Consider the following 21,179-nt stretch of genomic DNA (forward strand, 5'->3'; position numbering starts at 1 on the left):
TGGAGAGAACCTGTAGTAGAGGTAGACCCAGGAAGATGTGGGACAAGGTGGTGAAATATGATCTTCGAAATTTGGGCCTCACAGAGGCAATGACCAGTGACTGAGACCTTTGGCAATATGCTGTGCTTAAGAAGACTCGTCAAGCCAAGTGAAATTGTAGTCATGGCTGATGCTGGTATCACGTAACTGGCACATAAAAAACATCTTTCAAGCATTGGACCTCATGGACACAAAGTGGATGAGCTCCTTTTGAATGTTGGACCTCACGGAGGCAATGACCAAGACCTTTGGCATTATGTCATGCTTGAGAAGAAGACCCATCAAGCCGATGAAAATCACAGTCAAGACAGATACCAGTGTCATGCAAATGGCACCCATGCTGGTGGCACATAAAAGCATCCATTACACTCTCGGAGTGGTTGGTATTAGGAAGGGCATCCAGCCATAGAAACCATACCAAATCAGACAGGAATCTGGTGCAGCTTTCCAGCTTGCCAGCCTATGCCAGCATGGATAACAAATGCTAAATGATGATGATATATATATATATATATATATATATACTAGCAGTATCGCCCGGCGTTGCTCGGGTTTGTAAGGGAAATAACTATATAAGCATTTTTAGAGAGTTATAGCCAAAAAATAGCAAAAAATCCATTAAAAATGGAAAAAATATGATGGTAAATTTTTTGAAAAATCGTTGACTCATCGTAGACATTTTTAGAGAGTTACTTCCCTTATATAATAGCGAAAAAATGCATTAAATGGAAAAAAAACGATGGTAAATTTTTTTTTTAATCGTGGACTCATGTAGACGCTTTCTTAGCCATTTCTGTTTTGGTGTCTTCAAGCCATGAAGTCGTTGTTCTAAAAGAACACTGGTCTCCTTGACAACGCATTACGACGTTGATTTCCTTACACTCCCTTCCCCACAGGTGCAGGTGTGAGCGTGGACGCCAACTCCGCCGCCATCAACACACGAAAAATTATGCATTAAAATGGAATAAAAAATGATGTTAAATTATTTTTAAAATCGTAGACTCATCGTAGACGCGCGCTAATATTCAGACGGGCTCGATATGAATCACGACTATAAGCTACCCGAATTTGGTTAAACTGCACCGCAAAATGTGGGAGTAGTTAGGAATCTAAATCGAAGGGGACAGACACTCACACAACTACAGTTTTATATATATAGATATACATAGCGCAGTAGTGGTGAGATGTGACAGCAAAGAAAAGCATACATTCACTCTCTGCATGCAATTAGACTCGGAAAGTTCGTGAGGAACCCATTGACCCAATTTGCTGACTTTTCCGATAGCACACAGGTCTCAATGAATGGTTGAATGACCAAATCCAAGCTTCTCTGCTAGTTCCTCAACAGTTACGATGAGATTTTGTTCCACCAGGGTTTTCAGGATGTCCTTGTCGAGTTCTACAGATCTTTCAGGATGAGGCTCGTCTTCTAGGCTGTAGTTTATGGCTCGGGATTTCTGGAACCACCATTGACACTGCCTTACGCTTATTGTCCAATCCCCATATACTGCATTAATATTTCTTGTACTTTGCACACATTTATATTCTGTTATTCTTTTATATGTTTCAGCCTTGAGGTTGTGGCCATGCTGGATCATGTGTGTGTGTGTGTGTGTGTGTCTATCTGTCTGTCTGTCTGTATGTATATATGTATATGTATGTGTGTGAACAATAATATTTTCAACAGATGTGTTGCAAATGTATCTGATTGTTCTCAAGCTTCAATACTGTGTGTGTGTGTATGTGTGTGTATGTATGTATGTATATGTATGTATGTATGTATATGTATGTATGTGTGTATGTATGTATGTGTGTGTGTATGTATGTGTGTGTGTGTATGTGTGTGTGTGTGTGTGTGTGTGTATGTATGTATGTATGTATGTATGTATGTATGTATGTATGTATGTATGTATGTATGTATGTATGTATGTATGTATGAGTGTATGTTTACTTTATTACTAACACAAGCCACTACGGTTATTTAATGTAAAGTCTTCCTCAAATCACTCTCTCTCTCGCTATTTACTCTCTTCCAAGAACATTTTCACTCACTCTTAGCTCTTAGCTTCCCATACATTTTACTCATGTATCTATCAGCGTCATAGACAGAATACTTTCAGTTTAGTCTTCCTCAAATCACTCTGTCGCTATTTACTTTCATTTATTCGTTGCCCACTGTGTGTGTGCGTTTGCGTGTGGTGTAAACCAGACTAAGAAAAGCATTTGACACACACACCAGAATGTGAGTTTTCTGTAAATTTTGCTTAATTGGAGTTTAAATTTTAAAAACTGGACCTGGCATGACGCGATGCATTGTACTCTTAAAAATGCTAGGTAAATTGTAATTGAAGAAATCCTATATTGTAGATTTGTATAACTCCCAAAGGGAGGCAGATAAAATCTGCCTTTTATAATAAGAGATATTTGGAAAAGGATGCATGGCGTTCGATCATATAATAATATAAATAATATATATGCATATATATATACATATATGTACATACCTACATATATATGTATATATGCATGCATATATGGGTACAGGACATCAAAAAAACATTGAACACAATGAGAAACGAAAACATAAAAAAAACATAGAAACAAACTTTTTTTTGAACAACGAAAAAAACAAACAGAAAAACGAGACATACAACATAAAGAATATTCTCCTTCTTCAGTTGTCCCTGTTTCATCTACTCCATGTTTCGAAGGCAAGGACAAGACACAACAGTCCTTCCCGTAAAGCAAATTAAATAAAATTTGGGATTTTTTGCAGAGGGTGAAAGTGGTAACAAGAACAGGACAGTGAGAACAAAACAGTAAAAACAAACAGTGAGAGCTGCTAAGCCAAGACAATAGAAAAATTATTATGAACGCTAGGAAGACGAGCTTATGAAGGAGACAGTATAAGCACGTTTTTTTCTTTACAAAGATAGTGGGAAGAAAGATAGATTCTCTTTTGTCACGTATCAGCGACGAGAGAGTTAAGGAGAAGGAGTGAGAGAGATGGAATGGTGAAGAGGAGAGGAGAAGAATAGGGAAGGGTGAGAGAGAAAACCATAAATATAACTGTGCCAAGTTTCGTTGCTCTACTGCTATGGGAAGTGGGTCAGGGGCATTACTTATTGAACGCCCCTCGTATATATATATATATATATATATATATATATATATATGCGAGGGAGTCCCCAAAAGTAACTGGAAACATTATCTGTGGGACAAACCCATAGTTCAAGCTTCTGTTGTTAGAAGCCACTTCATGTGGCCTTCAGGCATCAGTCTGCTGAAGGGCAGCATCCAGTGAGATCATGCATCTTTGTTTTGCAGTGCTTCTCCTGTTTGTCAATTTTTGCAATGGCTGAAACAAAGGAACAGCATGCTTCCATGAAATTCTGTTTACTGCTGAGAAAACTGGTGACTGAAACAGTTGTCATGCTTCAAACAGCTTACAAGGATGCTGCTGAGAGCAAAACACAAGTTTGCAAGTGGTTCCCACACTTTAGGAATGGTGACTTATTGCTTAAAGACCAACCTCACTGAGGATGACCATCGATCTTGGAGGACCATCACTGAACAATTGACAAGCTCACTGATATGACTGGTATGTCCTGGAGCTCCTGCCAACCAATTTTGAGGGAGGAATTGCAAATGAAAAGAGTTGCAGCAAAATTTGTACATCACTTGCTCACAGAAGACCAAAAGCAGTCACGACTGAATGTGTGTTGGGAACTGAAAGAATAGTTGGCAGTTGATCCAGACCTTTTTTTCAATGGTCACTACTGGTGATGAAAGCATATTGTGAAGATGTGGAAGAGGTGAAGAACAAAATTAATAGAGTCACAAGAGTTCCAGCACTGCTTCAAATAGTGGAAAAGACGTCTGGACCGATGCCTTGCTTCAAATGGAGAATACTTTGAAGGCAATAAAAGTGTAAACATTCAAAACGAAGTGAATAAAATAATATTGCAAAATTCCGGTTTCTTTTGGGCACACCCTCATAGGTCTGGCTGAAAGGTAGGTCTGGCTGAAAGGTAGGTCTGGTGAGATAGTCGAGATGCTTGAACGGAGATGTGTGGATATATGTTGCATGCAAGAAATAAGGTGGAGAGGAGGATCAGCTAGGTTCCTCACAGGCAAGGAACGCAGGTACAAGATTTTCTGGGCAGGGAACACTGACGGGGTTGGTGGCGTGGGTATACTTATCGCTGAGAAATGGGTAGATAAAGTAATTGAGGTAATCAGAGTAAGTGACAGAATACTTAAGATTAGATTAGTGCTTCATCATAGTTTAGCAACCATTATATCAGCCTATGCTCCTCAGTCGGGGCTACCCGATGGACAGAAAGACCGATTCTATGACACTCTACTGCAGACTACCTCATTGACGAACGACAGAGACCTTATCTTTGTGGCTGGTGACTTCAATGGTCACGTTGGACGACATGCTGGGGGCTTCCATGGCGTACATGGAGGCTATGGCTATGGCTCCCGCAACGAGGAGGGAACCAGGCTGCTGGAGTTCTGCGATGCAAATAATCTTATGATTTGCAACACTAACTTCAGGAAACCTACCAGCCACCTAGTCACTTACCAATCGGGCCAACATACCAGCCAAATTGACTACATCCTTACAAGGCAAAGGGAGAGATGGCTGCTTATAAATGCCAAAACCTTCCCAGGTGAAGAATGTACCCCACAACATAGACTGGTAGTTAGTGACTTTAGGATCAGGACTAGGAGGACAACCAGAAGACGACAAATATGGAGAAGAAGGATCTGGAAGCTTAAAGATCCTGCAAATGGACAGAGATTTAGGGACATATTACTTGAAGCCTCTGACGAAGTAGAAGGGGATAGAGCATCACAGGGGGTAGAAGACAGCTGGACGTTTCTAAGGGACAACCTGCTGAGAGCCACTGACCAGATCTGTGGCTGGTGCAAAGTCCCCTCTCGACCTAGAATAACGTGGTGGTGGAACAATATTGTAGACAGGGCTATTAGAGAAAAGAGACAGGCTTGGAAGGTCTGGAAAAATGGGGGTAGCAGGGAATTGTATCAGACTGCCAAAAGAGAAGCTAGGAGACAGGTTTATTTAGCCAGAGGGGAAGCAGATAAGAAAAAATTTGCCAATGTTCTGCGCCGTGAGGACCAAAGACTGGAGGTGTTTCGTGTTGCAAGACAGTGTTTGAGAGAGAATCGTGATGTGGTAGGAGAGAAGTGTGTTCGCATGGAAGATGGTTCACTTGCGCTAAATGAGGATGCGAAGAGAGAGGTTTGGAGATGCCACTATGAAAGGTTGCTGAATGAAGAAAATGAATGGGATAAAGAGAGTCTGCCGAATGTTGACCCAACAGAGGGACCAGCTATCCGAGTTGATAGTTCTGTGGTAGCTAAGGCAATTAGAAGCATGAAGACAGGGAAAGCCCCAGGCCCATCAGGAATCACTGCAGAGATGCTCAAAATGTCTGGTAGTGTCGGCTATAGCCTAGTCACCCATATAGTTAATCAGGTGATACACAAAGGGGTCATACCCAATGACTGGTGTAGCAGTATAATAGTCAACTGCTACAAAGGTAAAGGTGATGCCCTAGATACAAATAACTACAGAGGTATCAAGCTGTTGGACCAGGTGATGAAGGTTACGGAGAGGGTCATAGCCCAACTAATTAGAGAGAGAGTTAGTTTAGATGAGATGCAGTTTGGGTTTGTGCCAGGGAAAAGTACTACTGATGCTATATTCCTGGTAAGGCAGCTGCAGGAGAAATACCTAGCCAAAGATAAGCCCCTGTACCTGGCTTTTGTTGACATGGAGAAAGCCTTCGACAGGGTCCCCCGATCCCTTATCTGGTGGGCAATGAGAAAACTAGGGATAGATGAATGGTTAGTGAGAGCTGTGCGGGCCATGTATAGGGACGCCGCTAGTAGGGTGAGGGTTGGAAATGAGTACAGTGAAGAATTCCGGGTAGAGGTAGGGGTCCACCAAGGCTCAGTCCTCAGCCCCCTCCTATTTATCATAGTCCTCCAGGCAATAACGGAGGAATTCAAGACAGGATGCCCTTGGGAGCTCCTCTATGCTGATGACCTTGCTCTAATTGCTGAGTCGCTATCAGAACTGGAGGAGAAGTTTCAGGTGTGGAAACAAGGATTAGAATCGAAGGGCCTCAGAGTCAATCTAGCTAAAACCAAAGTCGTAATCAGTAGGAAGGTAGACAAATCACAAACACCTTCAGGTAGATGGCCCTGCTCGATCTGTAGAAAAGGTGTAGGTAGAAACTCTATAAGATGCACCAAGTGTAAGCTATGGACACATAAGAGATGCAGCAATGTCAAAGGAAGGCTAACTAGGAAGATGGTTTTTGTATGTGGCAGATGCTCAGGAACAATAAACACTGAAAATGCTCTGAGACCAACTTCCGTCACTTTCCAGGGAGAAAAACTAGAAATAGTTGATAGTTTCCGTTACCTAGGTGACCAAGTCAGCAGCGGGGGTGGGTGTGCTGAAAGTGTAACTGCTAGAGTAAGAATAGCTTGGGCAAAGTTCAGAGAGCTCTTACCTCTGCTAGTGACAAAAGGCCTCTCGCACAGAGTGAAAGGCAGACTGTATGATGCGTGTGTACGAACAGCCATGCTACATGGCAGTGAAACATGGGCCGTGACTGCTGAGGATATGCGTAAGCTCGCTAGAAATGAAGCCAGTATGCTCCGATGGATGTGTAATGCCGGTACTCACACTCGGCAGAGTGTAAGTACCTTGAGAGAAAAGCTGGACCTAAGAAGCATCAGTTGTGGTGTGCAAGAGAGACGTTTGCGCTGGTATGGTCATGTGGCGAGAATGGATGAAGATAGTTGTGTGAAAAAGTGCCACACCCTAGCGGTTGAGGGAACCCGTGGAAGAGGCAGACCCAGGAAAACCTGGGACGAGGTGGTGAAGCACAACCTTCGAACTTTAGGTCTCACTGAGGAAATGACTAGAGACCGAGACCTCTGGAAGTGTGCTGTGCGCGAGAAGACCCGGCAGGACAAGTGAGTCCACAACCCGTGGCCTTCTACATGGGATGGAGCCAGCCTACGTATGCATACCTTCCCTTCTTGGGACACAAAACTCTACTTGTGAAGACGTGTTGAGGCAAGTGAGGATCAGAATCGAAATCGATCAATGGAAATTGCGGATGTGCTACCAGTGCCGGTGGCATGTCGAAACTCTGCTTGTGAAGACCCATTGAGGCAAGTGAGGATCAGAATCGAAATCGATCAATGGAAATTGCAGATGTGTTACCAGTGCCGGTGGCATGTAAGAGAACTTCCGTTTCGCGACCGTTGCCAGCACCGCCCCGTTTCGTGTCCGTTGCCAGCCTCGCCTGGCCCTCGTGCCAGTGGCACATAAAAAGCACCATCCGTTCGTGGCCGTTTGCCAGCTCTGTCTGGCACCAGTGCGGGTGGCACGTAAAAAGCACCCACTACACTCACGGAGTGGTTGGCGTTAGGAAGGGCATCCAGCCGTAGAAACACTGCCAGATTTGACTGGGCCTGATGAAGCCTTCTGGCTTCACAGACCCCAGTAGAACCGTCCAACCCATGCTAGCATGGAAAACGGACGCTAAATGATGATGATGATGATGATGATATACATGACCCTCGGATATCACTGCTGAGATGATTAAAATATCAGGTTGTGTGGGATACAGCCAAGTCACTCACATAGTTCATCAGGTTATTCAGGAAGGCGTCATCCCAAAGACTGGTGTAGCATTATTATAGTCAGCTTAGACAGAAACAACTACAGAGGTATCAAACTGCTTGATCAGGTCATGAAAATTACAGAGAGATAGTTATGTCTCAACTAATTAGGGATAGACTTAAACTAGATGAGATGTAATTTGGCTTTGTTCCTGGGAGAAGTACCACAGATACCATTTTCATAGTGAGATGGTTGCAAGAAAAGTATCTGGCCAAAAGTAAGCCATTGTACTTAGCTTTCATCGACCTGGAGAAAGCTTTCAACAGGGTTCCCCACTCTCTTATTTGGTGGTCTGTAAGGAAGCTAGGAGTAGAGGAGTGGCTTGTTAAAGTGGTTCAAGTCATGTATAGCGATGCTGTCAGTAAGGTGAGAGTTGGCCTTGAATACAGTGATGAATTTAACATACAAGTTGGAGTGCACCAGGGATCAGTTCTTAGTTTAACTCTTAATTATCATAGTTCCCTGGGTCATAACAGGTGAATTTAAAACTGGATGCCCATGGGAAATACAATATGCTGATGATCTTGCTCCTTTGCAGAATCTGAAGCAGAATTGGAAAAGAAGTTCTGGGTTTGGAAGCAAAACCTGGAATCAAAGGGCCTTAAAGTTAACTTAGCTAAGACTCTCATTCCAGCTGGTAAATGGCCCTGTTCAATAAGCAAGAAAGGGGTGGGATGTAATTCCATTCAGTATACAAAGTGTAACCTATGGATGTGTAGTAGTCTGTGGTCTGTAGCTAAAATAGTTGAATGAGCTATCTTGCAAGAAGTTTTATAGAGTAATCTCCCTTTAATAAGTTTCTCAGAGATTCTACTTCACGAGAAGTAATTCTAATTTTTCAAGAAGCTTCGCATTTCTCTTGGAAGTTTCTAGAATGTCTAGCATTCCATTAATAAAAACAGTTTGCTTGCCCTGCTCTTCGCTTCTTAGTCGACTAGACTCTGAGCCATTCACATCGTTGCTATGCCTGCCTATTTCTCTTTGCCACATGACTGAAAACCATCACTTAGCTGTTACTTCTACATTCCTGAACTTCCTTGCATAGATTACTTCATTCAACTAAATTCTACATTTTCATTATATTTCATCAACAACCAATTAATAAAATATATTTTTATGTAGTAAATATATAGTTCTTAAATTTCTTCTTCTTCTTCTTTGTAAGATTTCTTCGAATAATATACATGCAGCCATTTCAATACTTAATACTGAACATATATTCCACACTACAGATGCATATGAGATGCAGTGGAATCAGATAAGGCTGCTTTTGTGTGTAGCAGATGCACTGGAACAGTGAGTATTAAGAGCACAAGGGACTTAAACTCTCTCAAATGCCCAGGAGGCTTGCTTGAGGTAGTAGATAGGTTCTGCTATTCAGGTGACCAAATTTCTGCCTCCGTATTTCTCCGTTACACTGTAACCTTTCATCATTTGATACTGGATCACCTCTTCTGATGCCTTGCTTCTGTCTCTTTGTCGCACTCTAACTTTCATCCTCTGACACAAATGCCCTACCCCTCCCCTAATTCCTTGTCTTGTGAGTTACTTGGTTACCCTGCCAGTGCTGATGCCACATTAAAAGCATTCAGTCCACACTGTAATATGGTTGGCAAAACTAACTTTGCCTGTGCTAGTGCCATGTAAAAAGCACTGAGTCCACTCTGCAGAGTGATTGGTGTTAGGAAGGCATTCACCTGCAAAATTCCTGCCAAAACAGACACAACAGCCTTGGGTAAATTTTCTACCTGGCCAGCTCCTGTCAACTGTCCTACCCATGCATGAATGGAAGATGGACATTAAACGATGATGATAATGATAATGATATATATAAGAGACCGTCCTAGCATGAGGCATTTATGTATAGTAATGCCCTTAATATAGATAAATATATTAAAATTTTTCCCTTATGACGTTTTTTCACGCTAACTACTTGATAAATTCTTATAAAGATTTAATCCTACTTTTAAATTATATATATACTAGCAGAATTGCTTGAAAGTACTGTTAATGATTGCACTGAATTATGATGATTATTCAGGCAAATATTGAAATAAGCTTACGGTGGGAGATAAGGACTTAACGCCAAACGTGTGCCATTGCATTGTTTTGGGGGAACCAAATTTCTGATGAGCATTATAGGGGCACTAACTTTAAGTTTGAGAAAGTGTGGTGGTAGTCCGGGGTGCTCAAAGGAATTGAGTACCTCTATTGGATAGTTGATGACGTCCTCTGGGTCAGGAGTTGTATCGATAGACTGATATACATAGACTTCCCCAGGAATGAGTTTTAGCATTTCATTATTAATATGGTGAACAGTTTTATTCCTCGGGGCCAGTATAGCCTTTTTGCCAATCCAATCCATATTCTGATAATTAGCTTGTAAATCTGGGAACACTGCATCTCTGAGATCAGAAGGCGTCTTAACAATGGTACAAATGGAATCGATGGCAATATTACCATTTTCATCCCCTGGTATTTTGCCTTCGCCAAGTGCAAGGAGGGTGTGAGGAAATGCTGGTGATCTGATATTACGTCGCATATGAGCACGCATATTGGTGTGAAGTTTGAGAGTTACTTCCGTTTATTTTTTAAAATATGCATTAAAATGGAAAAAAATGATGGTAAATTATTTGTAAAATCATAGACTCATTGTAGACGCGCGCTAATACCCAGAAGGGCTCGATATGAATCACGACTATAAGATACCCGGTTTTGGTTAAACTGCATCGCAAAATGTGGGAGTAGTTAGGAATCTAAATCGGAGTAGACAGACACACAACCTTTCTTTTATATATAAATACATACATACACACACACATACATACATACACACACACACACACACATACATGCATACATACATATACACATAAACCGAGTAAAAAATTTCAGTTATCTCTCTCTTTCACACATTACTCTCTCTGTCTCTTCACACACACTAACAGAAGCACTTCACTTACACAACATACTGTCTGTCTCCCACACTCCATCAAACACACACACACACACACATGTACATCAATGAGTCCCATGCACGGTAACTTCAAAGGAACTTCCCTCGTCATACAATCGCTTTCTCTTAGTCTCTTTCGCTCTCATTACTTATGTAAAAAAATAAAATTTTTTTCTATGTGTGTAAAGAGGAAGTGGGAGGCAGAGTGAAAGAATCACTCACTACAGTAAGTGAATTACTTTCATTTTATTCCTTGCCCACTGTGTGTGTGCGTTTGCGTGTGGTGTAAACCAGACTAAGAAAAGCATTTGACACACACACCAGAATGTGAGTTTTCTGTAAATTTTGCTTAATTGGAGTTTAAATTTTAAAAACTGGACCTGGCATGACGCGATGCATTGTACTCTCAAAAATGCTAGGTAAATTGTAATTGAAGAAATCCTATATTGTAGATTTCTATAACTCCCAAAGGGAGGCAGATAAAATCTGCCTTTTATAATAAGAGATATATATATATGTATATATATATCAAGTGAGAGGGAATGCAGGTAGGACAATGCTATTGCCCCTTATTCTCTTAGAGATTTCAGCATCCATATCTCAGTGCATATTCACTGCATGTTTCAAATAGATGTTTTCTTTTACCTCTTTGATTTATTTGCTTCTCACCTTTATTCAGCCTTTACCACGTCTTGTACATATATATTCGCATGCGCGCGCACACACAGATGCATTAATTAAAAGGATGCTAAATAGCACTAACTGAAATAACACTATGTTTATTTATTTATATTTACCATGTTGATGTACATTCAAATTTGAAAAGAAAGCTTCTGTCATTTTTTGACATTTTAGTCAACACCTCCTTAACTGATAGAAGCTGTCTTTGCCCTGCTAGTATAACTAGTGCATCAAATCAAGCTGAGACTGATATGACCCTGATCCTCCACTTATTTTTATTTTGCATGGTACAGTAACCAATATGTATTACAAACATATCCCAATGTCCAAGTAGACTGTCTATAGTCAGCTCCTTACTTCATCATCATCATTTAATGTCTGTTTTCCATGCTGGCACTTCTCCGCTTATAATTCATCAAAGCAAACACTTTTTTCCCAAATGGTATCCTGTACTTTCAAAAGCTTATTATACAGTCTTTCTTTGCTAAGGTGTACTTTCTAGAAAACATTAAAAAAAACACAAAGTGTCTAGCATAGTTTCAAATCTATTGGTTCGTACCCAGGTGGGAGAGCCATAACCATAAAATAATACAGATGCAGCGACAGTATAGAAATTTATCAGATTTTTTAAAGCGATAAGATTTCTACATTATACTGAAACTTAAGTGTTGCCCAAACTTAAGCACAGGCACTGTGCTAAAAAATACACAGACAATAGGCTCCTTCAAATGCTCAGGGGGATCATCAGAAGTAGTAGATGGCTTCTGTTACCTAGGAGACCAAGTTAGCAGTAGTGGAGAAGGTTCTGAAAGTGTAATTGCTAGGATAAGAACAGGTTGAGCAAAGTTCAGAGAGTTTCTACCTTTGTTAGTAACCAAGGGCCTCTCCCTCAGAGGGAAAGGCAGATTGTATGAAGCCTGTGTACATACAGCTATGTTACATGCCTGTGAAACATGAGCCCTGCAAAAGCTTGAAAGAAATGAAGCTAGCATGCTCTGCTGGATGGGTAATCAGTGTGCATGCACAAGAGAGTAAATGATTTAAGAGGGAAACTGGGTATAAGAGGCGTTAGATGTTGTGTGCAAGAGAGAAGACTGCACTGGTTTGGTCATGTGATGTGTATGGATGAGGACAGCTCAATAAAGAAGTGCCAAGCTCTAATTGTGGAGGGTACCTATGATAGGGGTAGACCCAGGAAGACATAGGATGAAGTGGTGAGAAAGGATCTTCAGACACTGAGCCTCACTGAGGAAATAACAAGGGACCGGGAGATGTGGTGATTTGCTGTACTTGATTAAAACACGTCAAGATAAATAAAATTGCTATCTTCCACACATACAGGCTTGTATCTTCAGGAGCCAGTGCTACTTAAAAAGCACCCATGCTGGTGCTGCACAAATGCACCTATGCTGGTGGCGCATAAAAAGCACCCAGCAGGCTCTGTTAAGTGGTTGGCATTATGAAGGGCATCCAGCCATAGAAACCATGCCACAACAGACAGTTGGAGTCTGGACAGGTCCCTGCTAGCCAGCTCCATGTCAAATTGTCCAACTCATGCAGCATGGAATGCAGATTTTAAATGATGATGATGATGATGAATGGCTTTCTGTAAGGTAAATATAGGGTAACATTAGCCACTCGTTATTATCAGCAAATTCCACAGATGGTTTAGATAGCAGGGGACATACCTCTCAATGGTTGACTGCGGACTGGGGCGGTTGGCCATATGGAGGGAGATGAAGACGGGGACCGCAGAGGAAATTGTGAAAGTATTGAATGAGATATTCCTGGAACGAGGCCCCGTAGATGAACTGATTCTGGATAATGGCACTGCATTTCGCTCGGAGGTGCTGAAAGAAATGCTTGATGGGTGGAAGGCCAACCGCTTCTTCAGGGTGGCATACCAGCCAAGTGAAAATGGGGTGGTGGAAAGGCATCATCGTACCATCAAGACCATGGCAGAGAGGGGCCACATTTCACCAATCGAGGCTGTATTTTGGTACAGGTCGCCCAGATCAGGACAGGCTGAGGAGTCGGTGCCACACAGGGCAATATTCAGGTACGAGTGGAGGCATCCGTGTACTGCATCAATGCGACCTGGGGCAGAGGAAGAGCAAGCCTTCGTAAAAACCCCAAACACATGGTGTACATCACGATGGGGAAAGGGAACAATAACCTCTATAAATTCGAAGAACAACATTTCTGTCGATGGTATGCCATGCCACATTTTGGATATATGGAAGATTGTCCATACCTCAGAGGATGGAACCAGCAGCAGTGGGCAAGAAGATGAAGACAACATCAGTAGACAAGATGATGAAGCCAGCAGCAACATGCCAGGAACCAAGGCCAGTCCTAGGGTCGCACTGCGACCACAGAGGGAACGGCACCTTCCTCCCTGGTTGGTTGATTATGAAACCAGTTAAGGTGTGAGTTCAGGAGCGAGGAGTGAGTAGGAAAGCCAGTTGAGTGATCTGTAGATCGGGGGGGGGGCGTGTGGTGTTGGCGGTTGGTGTTATGGGACGTGATGAGCTACGTGGTGTTGGTGGACAGGATGACTGAGGGGTGCATGCGTGGGAGGAAGTGGATGTGGTCAAGGACAACACACGTGTGGTCAGCGAGGAAGCGCGGCAGTTCCAGCATAGACGGCAAAGCGACAGGACGTGTCGAATTCGTGAGAGACCGCTGATTTCGCCAAGGTAAGGCCTTTTGTATTTCTTTCTCCCATTGCTTCTTTTTGCTGTTGTCCTCTTCATCCATCACACTACATTGCTTATAGAATTAATAGCCATCTTTAGGCAGCGAGCTGGCAGAATCATTAGCATGCAGGGCGAAATGCTTAGCAATATTTCGTCTACCATTACATTCTGAGTTCAAATTTTGCCAAGGTCAACTTTACTTTTCATCCTTTTAGGATCTGTGGTGTGGTGATGAGGGAGTGTGACAGAGAGGGAGGGAGCGGAAGTGGGTCTTGCAGGTCTCGCAGGGCGCATGCGCCGGCGGAAGCAGAAGTGAGAGACAGAACGCACGTGCGGCATCGACCAGGGCAGTCAGACTCGAGAACGACGCCAAGACGCTAGCAAGTTGGCTCGAGGCGAATCCGGCTTCATCTCTACAGGTAAGACCGAATTACACTTCTAATTCTTTTCCTTGTTCTGTTACGCTCCTCTTCACCACACTTATCACAAGCTATTTCGGCAAAATAATCAATCGGTTTCGTGAAAATAAAAAATAAAAATTATGCAGACTGCTATGATTTCACGCGACCCTATAACACCGTTTTGCGGCGACACCGACGTGGTCGCTTGGTTGAGGAGGGTGAAGTTGGTGGCGAAGCTACACGGCATAGCTGACCTGGCTAGTTTTATGCCGTTGTATTTGGATGGCCCGGCGTTGGCGTTATATCTGGAGATGGAGGAAGCAGACCAACGCAGCGCGGACAAGGTGGAGATCCGACTTATGGAGGCCTTCGCGGAAGGAATGTTTGAAGCGTACACTCGACTGGGTAGGATGAGGTGGACAGGACAGCAGGTGGACGTGTTCACTGGCGAGCTTAGAAGGTTGGCAAAACTTGCGGGATATGAGGGAGAGTCGCTAGAACGCACGGTCAGGTTAGCGTTCGTGACCGGCTTTCCCGACATCATGTCGGTCGAGCTACAGAAGCTCCCGAACGTGCGTTCGATGCCGATGGCCGAGATTATATCGCGGGCACGTGTACTGGTGTCGTGCAGCAGGTCGACGTCGGTAGCAGCGACTGCAACGTCGAAAAGTGGCCCAGCTAGGAGCAACGGAGAGGGGCTGGGGAAAGAACGCGTGCGGTCGTTTAAGGGACAGTGTTTCCGGTGCCAGGGCCCACACATGGTCCGTGACTGCGCGTCGCCCAAGCCCGAGGTGATTTGCTACCGGTGCCGAGAGCCGGGGCATGTGGCCAGCGAGTGTCTGCGGGGAAACGGACCGCGGGAGACTACTGCGCCGGTAGTTGTCCCTTTGGATTAGTAGCGGCGCGTTTCTCATCGTTACCTGTGGTCGACATTCTGGTGAAGGGGAAGATGTCGCGAGCCCTGGTGGACACGGGCTGTACGACGACCCTGATGACCACAGAAGTGGCAGAGACGTGGAGTGGAGGAAGCAGTGTCAGGGCAGTCGACGGAAGAGAAGTGCACTGCGAAGGGGTTACGGATGCGCAGATTGTGGTGCAGGGACTGCAGCTGACGTTGCGAGCGATTGTGGTCGGTCACTTGGTGGACGAGATCGACGTGGTGATGGGGATGGATGCGATCACCCGTCTGGGAGGTGTTACCGTCAACGAGGCTGGCGTAACGTTTGGGCTAGCAGGGAAGCCGTGTAGGGCGACACCACGCACCGACGACAACCGTGAGGAAATGGATGCGGCGCACACCATTGAAGACCAGGATTTTCGGGCTGTCTTTGATGGCGAGAGGTGGACAGTGGAGTGGCACTGGAAGGGAGAGCCCCCGATGTTAAAGAACAAAGTGGGCTGCTATCAGCATACTCTAAAAGGAGATGCCAGAAGTGAGTTCGAGGGGGAGGTGGAGCGGTGGATTAAGGAGGGCATACTGATCCCCTGAGAAAAAGAAGAGAGCGGAGTCCTGCCACTGATGGCGGTGATACAGCCCACAAAGCGTAAGGTCAGGCCAGTGCTCGACTTCCGAGAGCTGAATGACCACGTGTCGTGTCATACAGGCGGCGAGGCCACGGATGTCTGCGGAGACACCTTGCGAGAGTGGAGGCAGACGGCGGGGGCCTCCACGATTGTCGATTTGAAGTCGGCATACCTTCAGGTTCATGTGGCTGAGAAACTATGGAGGTACCAGCTCGTCAGGTATAGGGGCCGGACGTACTGTCTGACCAGGTTGGGATTCGGGCTGAATTCAGCTCCGAAGATTATGGCAACAATTCTCAAGGCCGTCCTGGGGAAGGTGGACAGAGTAAAAAGGGCCACCAATTCATACATCGACGACATTCTCGTGGATGAAACCGTGATACCAGCAACGGAGGTCATAGGCCACCTGAAGAGTTTTGGACTGATCGCCAAGCCGCCAGAGGCTATGGAGGGAGGTGCTGCACTGGGCCTCCCGGCGCCTTGGTGTTCCGGCGAGGGAATGAGATCCCTGAACTGGGCGCCAGCATGAGTAGACGGGAGCTGTTCTCTGTGTGTGGGAAGCTGGTGGGACACTACCCGATTGCAGGCTGGCTCCGGACAGCATGCAGCTTCATCAAGAGACGAGCCGAAGGAGTGAAGTGGAATGATAAAGTGGGGGAGAGGACGATCGACATGATGCAGGAAGTCCTGGTCAGAGTAAGAGCAGAGGACCCGGTGAGGGGCAGCTGGTACGTTCCCAAATCAAAGAGCGGGATCGTATGGTGTGACGCCAGTAGCATCGCAATAGGGATTGTCTTGGAAGTGGGAGGTGTCACGGTGGAAGATGCAGCCTGGCTCAGGAAGATGGATGACTGCAGTCACATCAACGTGGCGAAGTTGGAAGCCGTGCTGAAGGGGGTGAACCTAGCCTTGAAGTGGGGGTTGCACACCATAGAAATCAGGACTGATTCAGCCACTGTACTTGGTTGGGCGACGGCAGTCATCACCGATGAGCGGAGGGTGCGGACCAAAGGGGCTGCAGAGATGCTGGTAAAGCGTCGATTGGGGATACTGCGTGAACTGACCACTGAGTTCAATCTGAAGCTGAGCGTGATCTTTGTGCCTTCCGAGAAGAACAGGGCAGACGTCCTGACCAGGGTTAAGCGAGCCTGGTTGCAAGTGCCAGAGGACGCGAAGCAGGATGTAGCTGCAGTATGCCATCTGAGCGACTCGGAGTTGCGGAGACTGCACACCATGCATCACATGGGTGTGGACAGGACGTTGTTCCTGGCCAGAAAAGTTGACTCCGACGTAACAAGACAGAGCGTGCGGAGAGTGGTTAGCAGTTGTGACAGGTGCCAGTCCATCGACCCTGCTCCGGTCGTGCATGAAGCGGGAAGTATTCCAGTGGACCAGGACTGGAGACGACTGGCGGTGGACATAACACACTACCGGCAGGGGACATACCTCTCAATGGTTGACTGCAGACCGGGGCGGTTTGCCATATGGAGGGAGATGAGGTCAGGAACCGCAGAAGAAATTGCGAAAGTGCTGAACGAGATATTCCTGGAACGAGGCCCCGTGGATGAACTGCTTCTGGACAACGGCACTGCATTTCGCTCGGAGGCGCTGAGAGAAATGCTTGATGAGTGGAAGGTCAACCGCTTCTTCAGGGCGGCATACCGGCCAAGTGGAAACGGGGTGGTGGAAAGGCATCATCGTACCATCAAGGCCATGGCTGAGAGGGGTCACATTTCACCAGTCGAGGCCGTATTTTGGTACAACATGTCGCCCAGATCAGGACAGGCCGAGGAGTCGGTGCCACACAGGGCAATATTCAGGTACGAGTGGAGGCATCCGTGTACTACATCAATGCGACCCGGGGCAGAGGAAGAGCACGCCTTCGTGCAGGTCGGGGAGGAAGTCTGGGTGAAACCCCCGAACGCACGGTGTACATCGCAATGGGGAAAGGGGACAATAACCTCCGTAAATTCAAAGAATAACATCTCGGTAGATGGTATGCCACGCCACGTTTTGGACATACGGAGGATTGTCCATGCCCCGGAGGATGGGACAAGCAACAGTGGGCAAGACGATAACAACAGACAGGATGACGAGGTCGGCAGCAACACGCCAGAAACAAGTCCTAGGGTCGCACTGCGACCACAGAGGGAGCGGCACCCTCCTCCCTGGTTGGCTGACTACGAAACCAGTTTCAGGTGCAGGAGCGAGTGAGGAAGCCGGTTCAGTGATCTATAGATCAGGGGGGCGTGTGGTGTGGTGATGAGGGAGTGTGACAGAGAGGGAGGGAGCGGAAGTGGGTCTTGTAGGTCTCGCAGGGCGCATGCGCCGGCGGAAGCGGAAGTGAGAGACAGAACGCACGTGCGGCATCGACCAGGGCAGTCAGACTCGAGAACGACGCCAAGACGCTAGCAAGTTGGCTCAAGGCGAATCCGGCTTCATCTCTACAGGTAAGACCGAATTACACTTCTAATTCTTTTCCTTGTTCTGTTACGCTCCTCTTCACCACACTTATCACAGGATCGATAAATTAAGTACCAGTTACACACTGAGGTTGATGTAATCAACTTATCCCCACTCCCAAATTTCAGACCTTGTGCCTATAGTAGAAAGGAGAATTATAGCCACCTTAAATGTACCTAGTCACATGCAAACATGAAAAGCATGTACCAATATTCACATATCAATGATATAATTTACAATATACAGTATTCACAATATACAATATTCACAGTAATAGTTTGGCACCTCCTACTAATATCTTCATAGATACGTGAGAATATCTATCAATAAGAACATGTTTGGCCATACATTTGCATATTGTCCACCTGACTGATGATGTGCCAATAAAGATAGTCTCTACATCAGGTGTGAAGAGCCTTTTTTCTGTACTAGTGATAAATGCAAGTGCATAAGAGTCATTTAGCATTCGTTCTGTGTTGAGTTTATAACTGTGCAACTTATATTAAATTATTATTTTGGTATTAAGGTTAAAGTCTTTTTGTTTGTTCATATGGATTGTTTGAAACTTTGTCAAGGAGTTGTTTCAAATTTGAAAATGGGTAAAATTTTGCATGCGAACAAAGATACTTTTATTCCTGCTCTACACAGTCATTGGCTTACAAGAAATAACATTCAAATCCCTCTGAAAAAATCTTTCAAAAAGGGTGCAGTCACATTAGATAATGTAGTCCTATTCCTATGACAGTATGATCACTGCTGGACTGCTTTGCCTCATAGGTCTGCTCAAATGCTGACCAACGGCTAAACAACCAACAAAGTTCTCAGAAGGTCCTCTGAAATAACTTTTTCTCTTTCTTTTTTTTTTTTTTTTTTTTTGTCACTCTCTACACCTACAGAATGCACGTTACCTAATCCTTTATGCTCCCAAAAACACACATCTACAACTTGTTTCTCTCATCCACTGACCTTCAACAGTTCAAACTATAACTTCGCCAGCTCGCCTCCACCTCGCTTCTAGGAGAGCCTTTAAAGATTGTAAGTTCTGTCTATATCAGAGCAAATACTTACGAGTGTACGTAAATCGGCATGTTTAAAGACGAGGTTGTATGTCTAACACTAGATCTCTATATGCCAGCGTATGAGAGATTTCGAACTATTTACGTCAAGAGGTATGTGGGACATTATCTAATATGACCTTCTCGTCCTTTTTCAAGACTGTAGTTATGCAATTTGAGGAGAATATGGAAGTTATTTCTAGCATGTCAATGACAATGTGCAGCAGAATTAAGAGACTTTTTGCTCAAATACAAAATTTAGGCATCACAAAACCAGCGTAAGTGTTTTAAAGACTTTTACTGCAAACTATTTCAAACCAGAATGCAGCAGACTAACTCATCGCAACTAGTTATTTTGGTGCACACCCACATACACATTTAACATAAATATAACGTTTCAAATTTAATAAGAGTGAAGTGGTAAGACACATTTTCCATGAGAGGCAACTTAAGTGAAATACATGTTCATTTACCCATGTGAATGGTTTTGGGAGTTAAAACGAGAGGTGATACAGAATATACAATCTACGAAATATAAAATATGGACACAAAAGAAAATACGCAAAAGAATTATTATAGGAGAGTAGGAAGAGATAGAAAGAAAGCAAGGCGGAGTAAGAGAAACAAACACCTGACCTTCCCTCCTGATGCATGTGTCGGTATTTACCTTAATAGCTTTTGCTATAATAACGAGTTGTTTTGTGTCTATATATGTTGAATATCTTGTATTGCAGTGTGTACGTCATTTTCCCTAATACAGGGTCAAGATAGATTAATTATAAAAAGATATTTTTGTTATATACACTTGTTTGTGTGTCTTGCAACTATTTGCAGAATTCAAGACAAAATTCTTATTTAAAGAATAAGTTGAAAAGAAAGTACTTTATTAGGCGATCTTACGAAAGATCGCCCTTTATTATGATCTAAGTAATAAAGTCGCTTAAAAATCACACAACATATATTTAATTCGACCATTTGTTGGAGTAGGTGTGAACTGAAGTAGTTTCGGAAGTATAGTGAGGGAGACAGCAAGATAATATAACTTGTTAGGCTACAGACACAGGTTCAACAACACAAACAAATCGGGACCGAAGTTGATAAGAGAGAAATCTTACCTGAATTTCAAAAGCAACAAACCTTGTCAAGATCCCATGTAACTTGTAATATTTATGAGATACTGGAAATCAAAACAGAAACAAAACTGTTGGTGTCGACTTACATCTCTTCCTGATGTTATTGTTTTGTTCTTTGCATTTATCAGCTTGTAATTGTTGTGGGTGACACTGTTGGCATTTACATACATAAATAAAGGCTTTGAAACTGTGTGCATGCAATGTATAACCCTCTCCAAGCAGACTGAGATGCAATTGCCGCGTCTTCCTGACTTTCATTTACTTTTTTCCCCTCTGGTTGTCTTCTCCTTGTTCACTTCAATACACTTCACCGTCTCGCTCTTCTTCCCTTCTTTCCTCTTTCCTTTAGTCACTTCTTTTTCAATTATTTTTACTTTCATTACCTCTGTATTTATTCCTTCCTTCTCTTTTCTATATTCTGCATTTTCTCTATCAGTGTCTTCATTCCTTCCTACTTCTCATTCTCTTCACACTACATCTGCCACCTCCT

General features: G+C 44.1%; 1 protein-coding gene across 3 annotated transcripts in view; it reads right to left on the bottom strand.

Annotated features, from left to right (window-relative positions):
* LOC115220388 (SPRY domain-containing protein 3) overlaps positions 1-21,179 on the bottom strand; it is a 123,969-nt gene extending 102,790 nt beyond the window's left edge. The window contains exon 1 of one of the 3 annotated variants that reach the window (XM_036510080.1): positions 20,672-21,176. The gene's annotated coding sequence lies outside the window, so the exon portion shown is untranslated. Of the gene's footprint in view, positions 1-20,671 lie in introns of all 3 variants that reach the window. The other 2 variants (XM_029790507.2, XM_029790506.2) reach the window with 2 other exon arrangements.

Source organism: Octopus sinensis, linkage group LG16 (genome assembly GCF_006345805.1).
Source record: "Octopus sinensis linkage group LG16, ASM634580v1, whole genome shotgun sequence".
NCBI classification, from domain to species: domain Eukaryota; kingdom Metazoa; phylum Mollusca; class Cephalopoda; order Octopoda; family Octopodidae; genus Octopus; species Octopus sinensis.